At 58.4% G+C, this 13,133-nt stretch overlaps 1 long non-coding RNA gene across 1 annotated transcript in view; it reads right to left on the minus strand.

Moving 5' to 3' along the window:
* The window catches only part of LOC128911527 (uncharacterized), a 64,582-nt gene extending 52,940 nt beyond the window's left edge, over positions 1 to 11,642 (minus strand). The window contains exon 1 of the long non-coding RNA XR_008467110.1: positions 11,484 to 11,642. This is a non-coding gene — a long non-coding RNA (uncharacterized LOC128911527). The remainder of the gene's footprint in view (positions 1 to 11,483) is intronic.
* Between the last annotated feature and the right edge of the window lie 1,491 nt (positions 11,643 to 13,133).

Here is a 13,133-nt window from a genome sequence, read left to right on the forward strand (position 1 = left end):
GCCGCTCTCCTTTGTAACTCGGTCAGGATTTAACGCCGGGTAAATCTGTCGCATGGACCTCATCTTTCTCCCCGCGCCGTAAAGTGCTGAGCACACATCGGGGTGCTGTAAAACTAACTCACGATAAAAAATAAGGTCTGCCAGGATGGAAGACGAACGCGTTACCCTCAGCGGAGGGAGGGGTGCGGTTCGGGTAGGCAGGATATTTGGGAGGCATCCCTGCCTCACCTGTGGTTCCTCCCCCGGGTGCTGGGGACCCCCCGGCTCTCGCCCGCCTCTGCCCAGGCTGTTGTCCCTCCATCGCAGCCCCCCCGGGATGCCGGGATCGGAGAGATGCTGCCCATCCATGGTCCCCCCCCAGCCTCCTCTCTGGGGGTGGCCGGGGTTTGTTTTTGTCTGCAACCCAAACCATCCAGCCGGTATTTGCATCCCTTCGCCTTTGCGCCAGGAAGAGAACAACAAAATTAAAGGGCGAAGCACTGCAGTAAATACAAATATAAAAGCGGCGAGCAGCATCCCCGGCAGCAGTAACACATGTCCAAGAACTCCAAATCCCGGCGCAGAAAGACGGCGCTTCTGGAAAGAGGCAGCAAAAAAGAGGAAAGTCTTTTCTGAGCTCCCCGAAGCATAAATCCCAGATTTGAGCTATGAAGTAGAGCATTAAGATGGAAAAAAAAAAAAAAAAAAAAGCCCAACCCTTTGCCAGTATGCCGATGTTCATGAAAAGAATAAATATCTGGAAGGAGAGTGGCTGTTATTGCTGGAATAACACAATCACAAAGGAACACACTGCAAACAATTACACTGGAACTAAGAGGGATGGACGCGCGCTCTGTACGCAATTAGGCACAGCTATGAGTCAGGGAAACGCACATTTTTCTAGAAACATTGTGCTTCTCCTTAGCACAGAAACCACCTCCTGGATGGCAGGATAAAGTTTGGGGGGAAAAAAAAAAAAAAGAGAGAAAAGAAAAGAAAAAAGGGAGCAGAAATGTGCAGTATCATAACAGAAATCACAGATCAATGCGCTTGCCCTAGGAAATGAACAGATACAAATCAGGACTTGGCAGCTAAAGGAGTCTCCCAAACAAAGCAGAAACAGCTCAGAAGGGAAGGAACGAAGCCGAGAGGGAGAGGGAGGGAAGGGAAGAGGGAGCGGGCTCTGGAGCAGACACCGTCCATCTGCAGACGTGGGGAAGGAGCCAGCAGCCGTACCTGCCTCCCGACCCGCGCAGGCTGCACGTGGAAAGGGGGGGACAAACAGCCCTGAGAAAATACAGACGGTTTGCTTCCAAGGGCTTTTCCTTGCCAAAATTTACAGGCCTGCAGTTCTCGGTTAATAGATGGAGCTCCCCTTAGAGCTTCTAATGGAAGAGGCTGAAATGAAAACCACCCGCTCCCCGAGGGAGAGGGGGGTCAGGTCCAACAGCCCGCGCGAATGTGTTCTGCATCATCTCTGCCGGGACAGACCCCCGGACACCTCATCACACGCCCCGAGATAACGAGCTATGTGGAAGTGGGAATGTGGATTTTTAAATTAAAAAAGAAGAAGAAACCACCGAGCACAAAGGGATCGTCGCCAGAAGAGCGCGTAGGAAACCCCAGCTCCCCTGCGTGCGGGGCCATCGCCTCGTCCCCCCCCGGACACCTCCTGCCCGACTGACGGAGAATCCCGCGGGATTCCTGCGCCTCATCCTCCTCCGGGGTGAGAGGATAAACCCACTAGCCCCGGGCAGGCTGGGCCGGGCAGGGGCTGCCTCGAACGGCGCAGGCTGCAGTTCAGCGAGCTCTGAGCCCTCCAGCTCCGCTCCCCAGCCAAGCGCCGGCTCCATTGAAACAAGGGGGGACAGAAGGAAAGAGATCTGTGGGCACGGGGACTGCTCGCATTTCCCTCCGGTTCCAGCCGAAACGAGGCGGGGAGGGCAGATCACGGGGTCCCCGGGCGATGCTGCGCCGGGCAGGGGGACTTGGGGACGGTGGCCAGTGCTTGCCGCAGCTCGGCACGTGCTTGCCATCTGGAGCAGGCACCCTCAAAGACATCGTAATCAATACCCGCCCGCACGGAGACGCGCTGGCAGAGCCGCAGCAAGTGACAGGCTGGTACAAAGAGGGACCCCAGCGGCCTTTAAACACAAGAGGCAGCAGCTCCCCATCGACATTCCGGACACACGACCTCACTCCGCCATAAATCACTCCCGACGGCACAGAGCGAGAACACAACCTTTGCACAATCGGCGAGGTGTCGCGCAGCTCCGCGGGCAGTGTTAAACGCAAACCGTTTAATTAACGGGATTACATATTTGCAGTTCATCTGCATATGCCCCGCGTCGTCAGCCTGTTCGCAAACGCGGGAGGCAGGAGGCGGCCGAGCCCCGGCACGAGCAGGGCACTGATGGACACAAAGCAGGGACGGGGAATGGAGGCACCGCAGAGGAGACTGGAAGCAGAGCAAAGCCCAGCCGGCCCCTCGGCCAGGCTGCAGCACCAGCTTAAAAACCTGCAAACGGGAGCGAAGGGACCGATCCTGCCCCATTTCTGCACTCAGACCCTCCTGTCACCTGCGGCTCTTCCCGTCCCCGCAGCCGGTCCTTGCTGCTGGCACCAAGCTGGAGACGGGAAGGGGATGGGGACGCAGCCACCCCCACGCTCGGCTCCAGGGGACAAGGTGGCCATACGGGCGATTTATCCCCCAGGCCAAAGGCAGGTGGATGAGCGCCCATTGAATCGGGAATTCACAGCACGGTGCCACCGGTAAAGGCCGAGCGTAACCCGGGAGCGAAGCCGGCATGCCGGAGCCGAGGGCACGCCGAGCAGTGGGAAGGCACACGCAGCCGTATATACAGTATGGCGCGTGCATACTTAATGTATTTGCTTGGCAGATGGAATAACTTTGTTAACAGACTATTTAAATTCCTGAGGGGGTACCTGTAACTATTAGAAATTGATTTTATGAGCCTGTTATACAAACATTACTCTTCAAGGTCTAAAGCATATTGAAATTCTTCCTGTTCTTTCTCAAACAGATGGTGCTAGGAATTTTTCTGAACCTACTCGTATCCATAAATACTACCCGCCAATCCCTCTCGCAAGACAGAAACGATCCTAATTAGAACGGTGAGCCCTCGCCATCTTTTCCTCATCACACAGTTACTATAAAAATGCTCCAGAACAGGACGGTTTTGGCAAACCCCTCCCCAGGCGCGCGACTGGGAGTATTCCTCTCTGTTTGTCACGATGAGACAGAATGAGAAGGGCTGCGGTGCCGCTGGCGAGCCCTGGAAACAAGGCAGCGCGTGGGCTGGCGGCAGGAGCGGGCGGCGGGTAACGGCGGGGGATAACTGGGATGGGACGGGGATGCGACGCCAGCCGGATCCTGCCTCCAAGCCCAGCTCCAGCCACACGCGCGGGGGCTGCGGAGCACGCCAAACTGCAGAGAAACGAACGTGGAGCCGGGGGAAAACACCATAATAACGCCCTACAGCAGATCAAAGGGCTCGAGGGATTGCTTTCTAAGGAAAAATTAAGAGATCTCAAGGTGCCAAGCCTGACCAGGCGTGGGGCAGGAGCAGGCAGCGGGGTGGGGGAGCACCGAGGTATTTGCACCCCCCAGGGGCTGCGTCGCGGGGCGCTGCAGGCAGGAGCGGGGGGACGGGAGGCAGGTTGGCAGTGTGAACGCGGCTCGGAGCTCCTCTGCGTGCCACCCGCTGCCGCCGGCGGCCGGCTCGGTGGCTGTTCAACCAGAAATGAAATTTTGCTCACCGAGAGATCGTTCGGGGCCGGCAACAGACTCATTTAATCACGCAACCAGATTTGTTGCAGGATGAAATTAATTTTGTTCTGGGTAGAAGTGGAGGTAGTTGAGGGAGACGAGAGCTCCTATTCAGGGGAGAGAAACAATACGCGGTGCGATAAGGTGCCCAGCCTCGCCGCGTGAATAGCAAACCCTGCAGCTCAGATAGGCCAGCCGATATATTTATTTTTTTTTAACTATACCGCCATTCACGAGCAACCCTCAGCTCAAACACAGTCATAAAGAGCATTCACTGAATGGAAAAAAATCATTAAAAATTGTGGTCTCTTCCTGGACAACTCAGTAACAGAAAGTGCCAGCTACATTTGTTGAATAAATTGCTTGCAGGGAGCAGTTTTTACTAGCTCTAAATGGGATGAAATTAAGCACAAGGGAATGAATGCCAAGTACCACAGAATTATTCCTGGGTGTGAGAGGTGGGAGGCGGGGAGACCCCCCCGGGCAGACCCCAACCAAAAGCCGTGCCCAGACCCCCCGGGGCCCGCTCTGCCAGGCACACAGCAGATTTGGGGCTGCTTGGGCTGAATTTGGCACTTCCCGGTCTCAGCAGCAGAGGGCAGGGGCTGGCCACGGAGCCGGGGACCGGGGCCACCGGGCTGGGCCAGTGGGCAGCAGACTTTGGGGGTCCCGGGCGCCCCTCGGCAGTCCCAGCCCAGGGCGGAGATGGCGCCGGATTGCGGGAGATGGGAGATGGATCTCGTGCGGACGGGAGAGGAGCGGAGCGGAGCTTGCGGGAGCAGATCCACCCCACTCCTCCTCTGGCTGCCTACACAAATGCCGGGGGTCTCCCCGCTCCCTGGCTCCCATCCTCGGGGAGGCCTACACGAAAGCTGGCGAGGGGCATTTTACAAGGGCACACAGCGATAGGACGAGGGGCAATGGCTTCAAACTGGCAGAGGGGAGACTGAGATGAGATCTCAGGCAGAAATTGTTTGCTGTGAGGGCGGTGAGCCCCTGGCCCAGGGTGCCCAGAGAAGCTGTGGCTGCCCCATCCCTGGAGGGGTTCAAGGCCAGGTTGGACGGGGCTTAGAGCAACCTGGGCTGGTGGGAGGTGTCCCTGCCCAGAGCAGGGGGTGGCACTGGGGGGGCTTTAAGGTCCCTTCCAACCCAAACCATTCCATGGTTCTGCGATCCTCAGCCTCCCATCCCGTTCCTGCTCGGGGATCACCCAGGGAAGCACCATGGCACCAAGAGCAGGCACCTGACACCAGCAACAGATGAAGCTTCCCAGCCAGTTCTTTTCCCGGACTTCAGGGAAGGGAAGAGAAGAGGTTCTTATTAAAGAAGAGAAAAAGCAAAAAATCCCCAAATGATTTGCTTATTCCATCTGCTGTTTTTTTGTTCAGCTCCAAGCAGGGGCTATGGCAGGCTGAGGGCTGGTGCCCAGTAAATGGACGTTACAAGGGCATTTTACAAACTCCATCCTCCATAGAGGAGGCAGCAGTTAAATCCCTTTAATAGCCATCAAGCCACCGAGCAGCCCAGGCAGGATGGGACCGCCACGCACGCCGGCACAGCAGTAACCCGTTGGCTCTCCAGCTTGCCCCCACGCCATTCGCAGCCGGACCGCAGCCCCATCAGCCCCTCCAGGACAGGAGCACGTTAGGTGAGATACCTACAGGGACTCCTCCCTGGAAGTTTATAAGGCCAGGCTGGACGGGGCTCTGAGCAACCTGATCTAGCGGGAGGTGTCCCAGCCCAGGGCAGGGGGTTGGAACTAGATGATCTTTAAGGTCCCTTCCAACCCTAACGATTCTGCGATTCTATGATTCCCTGAGCTCTGGCCCCTGGATGAAAGGCTTCTGTGCGGCTGCCGTGGAGCAGCCTGGCCAAGAGAAGATCCTGCCGTGCCCCTGGGGCGATGGCGCATAGCAGATTGCCAGAGACAGGAGACTGTAATGCAACCCAGCGGCGGCAAAGAAAGCCAGCATCCTTCTTGGCTGAATGCACACGCGCGTTGTGCCACGGAGCAGGGAGGTGACAAACCCTCACCGGGCAGACCCGGGATGACACAGAGGTCCAGGCGTACCCCTGCGAGGGAGGGAGGCTCAAGGGGGGACCAGGCAAATCAGCCGCAACTTCTCAAGATCTGAGGGCAAGAGGAACGCGGCAGTGCTGGCCCAATCCCACCCTGCTCCCCCCAGCCAGTTTGTGAGCACAAGGACTGGGAGTCGCTTGGGAAGCAGCTGGAGGAGGATGGATGTGGATGAGGGTTGGAGGACCTTGGGGCGACAGCTCACCCTGAGCCACGTGGGGCTTTCTGACCAGACACAGGTCCTGGCTGCCTCTCAGGGCCATGGGGTATCTTGGGGGGGGGCAGGTGAATGGTGCACCCACAGCCCCGCTAGCCAAGGTGAGGAATTGGGCAGCAGGAGAGCTCCAGAGAGCGTCCCAGATGTCCGTGACCTAAGGACATCAGTGGCTCCAAATCCAAGAATCACCTCCCCTTCCAAAACCAATCCACCAGCAGCCTCTTCACGCCCTGCTGCCACAACCAGATAAAAACCGGGCTGAAACTGCGAGTCTCGCTGCCTACCCCCAAATCTTGCTTCTTCTGTGGATGGCACAAGACCCTGCAGCAGGAGGTTCCTACCTGCGGCCACCTCTGGATGCCTCTGGGCCAGGATCACCCCGGGCCGGGGGACACCGACGGGAGGTGCTGTGCAAACCCGGGGAGAGAGAAAAGCTCTGGATCCGAAAAAACATCCCAGGAACCGCGGCGGGTGGCAGGGGACGCGCCATGCAGGAGGTCACGGAGCTGAGAACACCACCCAGGCGCTTCCTCGTCAGCCCCGTGGCGCGGGGAGGCGAGTGCCGAGCGCTTCCATCACGCCGCTACGGCAATTACAGAATCAGCCAAACGGTTAAAGAGGCTGGAGGGTTTGATTTAAATAAATAATAATAATTTAGCTTCCAAATTGCTCCCACATTGAGGTGCTTCAGGCTTTGCGCAACGCAATAAAAGCCATTGCTAAAAAAAACCACAACAACAAAAAGCACACTAAAATGTTATCAGAAAAAAACGCTCATTAAAATTAACAATTAAAACAAATTAGAAAGGCTCTACTGACATGGAGGGGGAGGAAGAGCATCCAAACGAGGAAAAATGCCTGGTAATTTTTAGTCACTGATAAGTAAAATAATGGTCTCATTTAGTACTAATTACCTAGAATTATTTAATTTTACTTCAAATTATTGAATTTTTGGTTGAAGTTACCTAGTAATTTTTAATTACCGATACATAATGCAATGACGAATGGCTCTTATTTACCTCTGTCTGCACAGAAGCGTGCAAGAAATCAATAGGCATTTCTGGCAAATTATTAAGCGGCTTGATGAAATGATAGGAAGGTTTTTCCCCTTAGCGGGAATTGCCGAGACGCAGCCGAGGGCGAGCGCCGGGGCTGGGCGCGGGATGCAGGAGGAGAAGGCAGAGCATCCCCGGGGCAGGCGGGGGGACCCGGAGCACCGGCCCCGAGAGCCAGCTTTCGGGAAGCGCTGGGGCGGGAGCCGGGAAAAGGCAAACCCACCCCGCCGCGCTCAGGAGAGCGGCGCTGGGTCCATTTTTAGCAGAGAGCCGGCTCCGCCACAGACTCTTGGCTGCCTCATTGATTTTTCCTCCTAATGGAAACAACCTGCAGGACTGAAAAATATTTGCAAACTGCTCAGGTCAAAAGAGGGAGCAGCAAGAACAACGGGGGCGCAGGGGAGGCTCTTCCAGGGCAGAGTCGTGCTGTGCCCCTTTCCCGACGTCTCTGGGATGTTTTCTTTTCCCTGGGCACGCTGCCTATCTTTTTTTTTTTTTTAATTTATTTATTTTTTAAATTCTCAAGCAACAGCATTCCCTGGGCGTTTGCCCCACGTGGACCAGCCTTGTTAGAGAGATGAGGGTGGAAAGGGTCAGAGGAACCAGCTCTGTCATTAACACGTGCATTTCCTCTAAATGGCCGAAAACCAGCTCCCGTCACCTGCTGGAGAGCTCGTGCCTCGTGTCAGAGCCAGGACAGCCCAGGCAACGCGGCGAGGCAGGACCGGAGCTCAAAACAATCTTGATAAATTGGAGCTAGAGCCAGGAAAAACAGGCGGGTGTTCACCGAGACAAGTGCAAGGTTCAACCGAGCAAATACGGGGCAGGGGGAGGAGAAGCCTAAATAAATACAGGCAGAAGCTGGCGAGGTAGCTGCTCTGCAGAGGAGAGCTGGGGGATGTAATGGATCGCGCACTGAAGGAGAGGCAGCAGTGTTGTACTGCAGCAAAAAAAAAAAAAAAAAGATTAAAAAAGGAGCATTGTTGGGAGATATAAAAAGAGCATCTCGCCTCCAGCGCCCTCCCCAGCCCCGTCACCGTCTCGGCTGTGAATGTGCCCCATTTTGGGAGCTGCTGCGAAACAGAGGTGGGAAGGAAAGAGCAAGAGCACGGCCCAGTGCAGCGAGACCTGCCAGAGCTCTGCGGAACACGGGGCGTTTGGGGGGGGCTGCCTGGCTGGGGTGGGCCAGCCCCCGGGAACTGGGGCCGGGGGGGAGGGCAGGTACCGGGTCCTGGGTTGGAGAGATGCTGCGGGGAGGAAGGGACCTGTCTGCGCCGAGCACGAAACACGGGGCTGAAGCTGCAGGGAGGAAAAACTCCGTTTGGATGCAAGGGAGCGATTGCATCCGCAGAGCCTGTTGGGAGTGTTGGGAGTCCCGTCTCCATCCCCGAGGGGCTGAGACACCTCCCGCAAACGCGACCGGGTCCGGGCTGGAGCCCTCCAGTCACTGGGGAGGGGATGGGGAGCGTCCCCCCTCGCCGTCCCAGCCGTGCCCACCTCGCCCTGCCCAGCGCCGCCGGGGGAGCTCGGCCACCGGAGTGTTTTCAGTGGTCACTCCTCCTTTTTTTTTTTTTTTTTTTTAATAGTAAATGAAAGAAATAGCTGTGAAACACATGATAAAAATCTATAGCTCTCCCTGCCGGTTTGCGGATAGAGTCCCACGACTGTTCATATTGGAAACTCGATTCCAATCAGTGTATTGGCAGGAAAGGATTAGGGTCGGTGCCAAAACGCTTTCATCCTGGCCAGCGCTTTCCCGAGCCTCGGCGTGCTCCACCAGCCGCTCCGGTACCTGCCCAGGGTCCGTCCCGGGAGCTGGCTGCCGGAGCGGCTCCCGCGGGGCTCGGCTCGTGCCAGCACCCCGCCATGTGCCTCGCGGAGGGTGCGGGCACATTCCTCGGCGATGCCTGCACATGCCCGGGCTGTGCCGGAGCTCCTTCCCTGCAATGCTCCCTGCTTTAGCTGCCTGGGGGTCTCCGTTCCTCTGCTGCACAAGCCATGGGGCCTGGTGAGGAAAACCTCCAACGCTCCCTCCGGCGCTGTCTCCCCACCTCTTACCGCCTTCTGCAAGAAGCAGTCCCGATATCAAGACCCACACGGACCAGCCAACACACAGTAACCAGGATTTCACGCACCGTGCGGGTCCCCGGGACCCCCTTCCCGCAGCGCTGGGGCACTGCCCCATCGATTCTCGCCTCCTTCCCAAGCTGCTCGAGACACCGCGGCGCACAGCTCGGTGTTCGGCAGTGCCCAGGGCACCAAACCGCCCTCGGGTGGGTGACGGCAGGGTCAGGGAGCATCGTGCCAGGCTACGTCAATGCAGCAGCGCGCGTCTCGGTGGGTTCGGGCGCCTCACCGCAAAGCAGATATTGGAAATAGAGTCAGGAGTGGAGGATTTCAAGCCATTGGGCTTTTTAGGAGCCTGGAGATAAAGCTGAATAAAAATGAGTAAGGTAGAGGCATTACCCACAGGGTCTTATCTGATCTGGCATCCAAACCTGCTATTGCCTCCACTTCCCTATCTTGAGGAGTTTTTTAAATGCACGCAGCTACAAATCACCCCCTTCCAGTTTAAGTGTCAAATTAAATCAAGACAAACGTTCCCCTGTTCCACATTTCCTTTGGTCCTTGGCTAAGCCCTGCAGCCCTTTCCCAAACCTCCACCTCCCACAACCTGGCACAACCCCAAGCCTTTGCCTTGGGAGACGTCTTCAGCCTGAACTTCCCATCCCTCTGGCATGCAGAGCTGCTCCACCGCCGGCCCCTCTTTCCAGCAGGAAAGCTGCTGAAGGCCTCTTGCAAGAGAAGCTTTGCTATCAAGCTGCTGCAGTCACCAGCTTCAAGCCCATTACCAGAAAACGCCAAGCAAAATTGGGAGCTGGTCTTGGCATCCAGCTCGCTCTGCATCAGGGATGGCCACTGGTGGATGCAAGGGAAAGCTCTAGCAGGACAGATGGCTAAATCCAAAGACTGGCTATCGGCTAAAAACTGATAAGAAACTCATTTTTACACCAACACATGATTAATGTGTGGAACTCATTGCCGTAAGATACAACGAGGCAGAGAGTTTTGTAAGACTTTAAAGAAGATCTGACATTTACGCGGCTAATAAAAGTTTCTGTAGCTCCATGAGTCAAGGTAGATAAAAGGAAGATGCCTGGAGGGGAGATAAGGCCATGTGCTTCGGAGCATAAGCTAATGACTAATAGCAAAAGACAAAGAAGAAAGCACCCCTGGGAGGCTGGGTTTTTCCTGTGTACCAGGTGTTTGCTTGTACCTTCTCTGAAGGTCCTGGCACATGTTACTGCAAGACTGGAGCGGCGACGAGCTGCATCCCAGGCTTGCCCCAGGACAGCAACTCCCCTGCTCCTAAATTTCTACGTTTTGTTTTGGTTTTAAATTAGACCCAGATCTCCTAAAGCCCCGAGAAGCCTCCGTCATTAATCCTCCTGACACGCAGCCTGGCCACATGCACTGGAAATCATTGCTCAGGGGCTGGCGGGGCTCCAGGCAGTGGGGACCGAGTGCTGACTCACGGGGGCCCCGGGGACGCTGACACCGCGGGTGGGCATCGAGGATGGCACAGCTGAGCTGTGCCCGCTCCGGCCACCTTCATCCCAGCAGCGCATCGCAGGGAAAGATTTTGTCTGAAGAGCAGCACGGTGCTGCCCGGATCCCACCAGCTGCCGGGAGGACGTGGGCGATGCTGGTGGGACGGAGGGGTGGACCCCACGGAGGGCACTGCAGACCCATGTGCAAGCAGGTACCCGCATTTCGGTGGTTCCTGCATGCCGACATGCCACGGTTCAGGAGGCACGGCGGTGACTCACAAGCCTCTCCTCCATCCCAGAGTTGGGAAAGATATCCCATACCCCGGGCCAGAGCCCAACCACAGTCACAACCGTGCAAATACCCTCGCTCCGGGAATGGCGGCGCTGGGGCTTTGTGTGCTCGCAGCCACGCGCTCCCGCACCCCATCGCCGTGCCCTGCACCACGCAGCAGCGCCGCTGCACACCGGCATCCCCCCTCTGCCCCGCGTCCTGCTTCGCCGCCTTCTCCTCCGATGCCCCTCGCGTCTGCCTGCAGACGGCTGGAGCTGTTGGCGGCCGCCTGCCAACGCGTTCTTCATGCCCTGGCCCAGCACCTCTTGCCTTTGCAGAGTTCACATGTGCTCAGCCTGGTCCTCCCCCTGTTTGTCTGCGGGCTCCGTCCCGCCTCCTGGCACACAGAGCTCTCTTGGTGCAGCTACAACCTCCAGCACGTGGGTGTTCATGTCCCAGGAACTCCCATCCCCTCCCACCCTCTGTCCAACCGCCAGCCCAACGCGCAGCTCTGTGGCCAGTAACGCTGCCCAGGGGCCTTACCTTGAGGTATGGGGGCCCAGATGTTCCTCATCTCCAGACCACTGCTGTCACGCCGACGTGGAGCCCATCTGCAGGGCCAGCCCACTGCTCGCTAACTGGCCCAGCTCTGCGGGAGGCAAGCCTGCTCTGCCCGCACGGCGCCCTGGTGCTGCTGGCCACCGGGAAGGTCCCTCAGCTGCAAGGTGAACATGGAGATCAGAGCACTGGAGGATGCTGATTTCTTGCATTTTGGCTTGTAAACGCCCCTCCCGCTCCCCCTCCGGGCTTATTGCTCTCTAAAAGCACCAAGTCTCTGCGTTTCTCCAAGCTGAGTTATAAAGATCTACAGGGCCTTTCCATTTCCACCCCAAAACACTCATCGCTGAGCCTCCCGCCTGGCAGCCCTCCTCCCAGCCCCACTCATCACTCCCACGACTCCTCAAAACCACCTGCGGAGGGTCTGAGCTCCGGCCCCAGCCAGGCCCTTACACACCGACTGCACCGTGGCTTCCTCCCGAGCCCGGCCCTGCCCCGCGGCAAAGCTGCCAGAGCCGGGGCTGGCCCCATGGCTCCCCCCGTCCCAGCCTGGCCACCCTCCCGCCGGCCCCTCTCCGCGTCTCCCCAGACCCCCGCTGCCAAGCGTCTGCTCAGCCCCACCGCGTTCCCTGCCCCCACTGCGGGCTGCAGCCACCTCCCCGCACCCACTTTCCCCTCGCGGTGGGTTAAAAACCCCCCTGTAACACCGCGGCTGAGGGTGGGCATCTGCCCCGCGGGCGCTGCCTCTCTCCCCCTGCCCGGCCGCAGCCCCCTCCCCTACAACCCCTCCAGGGGCGCTGCCCCCCCTCGCACAGCCCCGACCCCCCCGGCCAGGAGGCGAGTTCAGCCGCAGCCCTCCTAATCTAGACAAAACCCTGCGTGCATCACCCAGGCCTCCCCCCCACCCCCCTCCTCCTCCTCCTCTTCCTCCTCCTCCTCCCGCTGCCACCCCCCACACGCTCGTTCGAGCCTCTCCCGGCGATAGTCTGTCATTTACTGACAGCGCTTCAGCCTCCCTAATTCGGGGCCGGGAGATCTCCGGGGAAAGATCGCTCTTTCCTTTAATTGTGTATTTACACGGCACCCAGCAGCCCCGGCCGGGGCGCCCGAGCGCACGCACCCCCTCGGGGCTGCGCGGGAACCGGCCCCGCCGCGCACTCGCCTTCGCGCCGTCGGTGGAGCCGCCGCGGAGCGGCCCCGAGCCCGCCTCGCCGCGGGCTGCGAGCACGGGAAACGGCGGGGACCCCGCCATACCCCCCCCCGGCAGGGAGCCGCCCGTGGCCAGCGCCCCCGGGGAGCCCGTCCCGCCCCTCGTCGCCCTTTAAGAAGGCTCAGCTGGGGCTGGGCGGGGGCGACCCGGCCGCGAGGGGCTGCGGAGCCTTCAGCATCCCCGCAGCTTTCCAGCCGGCGGCTGCGGTTCCCTCCCTCCTGACTTAGCAGAAAGCTCCAGCCGTGGGTAGCGCTCCGGACTTTCTTACAAAACAGCTCTCCGCTTTCCCCCCCCCCCCCTTTTCTTTTTTTCTTAAAAGCACCATGGTTGCTTCAGACGGCATTTAGCGGAGGGCTGCGGTGCCCGCTGGCCCTGCGCCGTGGCCGGCCCTGGCTGCGCGGTGCCCATGGCCTTGCTGCCATCTT

Source organism: Rissa tridactyla, chromosome 6 (genome assembly GCF_028500815.1).
Source record: "Rissa tridactyla isolate bRisTri1 chromosome 6, bRisTri1.patW.cur.20221130, whole genome shotgun sequence".
NCBI lineage: Eukaryota > Metazoa > Chordata > Aves > Charadriiformes > Laridae > Rissa > Rissa tridactyla.